We start from the raw sequence: 1,920 nt of genomic DNA, 5'->3' as shown, positions 1-1,920 counted from the left end.
TCTGGAGAGAGTTTGCTGCACTGAAAGTAAAGGGGCTGAATAATTTTGCACGCCCAATGTTTCAGTTTTTTATTTGTTAAAAACGTTTGAAATATCCAATAAATTTCGTTCCACTTCATGATTGTGTCCCACTTGTTGTTGATTCTTCACAAAAAATTACAGTTTTATATCTTTATGTTTGAAGCCTGAAATGTGGCAAAAGGTCACAAAGTTCAAGGGGGCCGAATACTTTCGCAAGGCACTGTATGTGTGTGTGTGTGTGTATATATGCGTGTACAGGTCTCTATAGGTACTTTATTTTCTCATTTCCTAATGCACATTCCTTTGTTTGGTTGCACATTAATTCCTTGCTTTCTGTTCTCTCAGCCTATATTGTTTACTTGCCCTTTGTTTTTGCCTTACATAAGGATATGTGCATACACATTGAGAGCCACTGTACCGGAGTCAAATTCTTCATGTGTCCAACATACCTGGGCAATAAAGCAGATTCTGATTCTGTTATAAAAACAACAATCTAAGTGTTTTGGTAAAGTTATGTGCTGTAGCTGTTTCTTGGGAAATGAAGCCTGATTTCAGTTACTGTGTGAAGATCCCTGGAGTCTTGTTATCACAGTGAGCTTACCAGGTTTACTTCTAGCAAGGCACTCTACCTAAATCATTAAACCACTTTCACATTACATACAATAGAACTGTTTTAGTTGACCCACTGTTAATACAAAAATATTGATTAGTTTTAAATGTTGATTGTTTTGGGGTAGACAGTGAGCTGTCATTACCCCACTCTCCACAGATTCTAGCCACACAGAGCATCTTGGTGCTCATAATACCTAATAAACCTTGATGCAAAATTGTTAAAAAAAAAAATCATGAAATCCACTGCGGTATGTGACCTTATTAAAATTTCCTGTAATGTCTTGTGTATTTCATTTCATCAGAATTACAGTAACCCTCATAACATAATGCATTATGTATGTGTTATATTGCATCATTCCAACAGAAATAAGGGCTTCAGGGGAAAACTTACTGAGCATGTCAGATCCAGGTCTGATGTTGTCTCCACAGATGGTGCTGGATATGTTCAGTGTGCGTGCTTCAGTGGTGAGCGGGACAGCCACACCAATTAGTCTATAATGAAAACACTAGATCACAGCAGAGTAAATACACCTCCTTCAAAACATGTCTAAAGCGCACATCTTACTGAACTACACTGATCACTTTAATAGGCACACCTGTCAAATTGTATGCACTTCAAAGCAACACTTCCACCTTAACATCTGTGTTTATGAAGCTCAAAATGTTTCAGTTTTTGATATAATTATCACAAATGTATAAATTCAATTTTGTGTTTATTATTGAGGTCATAGTTAAAGGTGGTGTTTTACTGGACTACATTATATTCAGAGATGTCTCTATATTTTGTCCTCCCCAGCTACATGCATCAGGGGGTCAGAATATTAGGAACACTTCTGCATATAATGTAGTCCAGTAAAACATCACCTTTAACTGTGACCTCAATAATAAACACAATTGAATTTATACATTTATTTCAAAGTGCAATTTCAGCAAAAACATTTTCACTGTCATAAACATAGATGTTAAGACAAGTGTTTTGTAAATATACAGTGTATATTTTGTCACTGTGTATGCAGTCATAACCTATATAGACTCTCTCCTGTGTACTACACACATAAACACATCTGTTAGATCTTTCAAACATGTCTATTCTACTGATGCATGCCATACATTTCTACCACTGTGTGTAGCTGTATAAGAACTCGGCAAGTGCTGCTGTCCTGCTAATACCAAAGGAATAAAAGCTGCAGTGGGGCAGTGAAACATGAAGGGCTGCTGCCTATATTATGACATTTTTCTTTTACTCTGTCTCTCCTGCTTGCTTTAACCTGGTTTTATTAGCCAACT

Source organism: Monopterus albus, unplaced genomic scaffold (assembly GCF_001952655.1).
Source record: "Monopterus albus unplaced genomic scaffold, M_albus_1.0 scaffold96.1, whole genome shotgun sequence".
In the NCBI taxonomy this organism is placed as follows: Eukaryota; Metazoa; Chordata; class Actinopteri; order Synbranchiformes; family Synbranchidae; genus Monopterus; species Monopterus albus.
The sequence above is the reverse complement of the archived record's forward strand: the minus strand, read 5'-3'. Positions refer to the sequence as shown.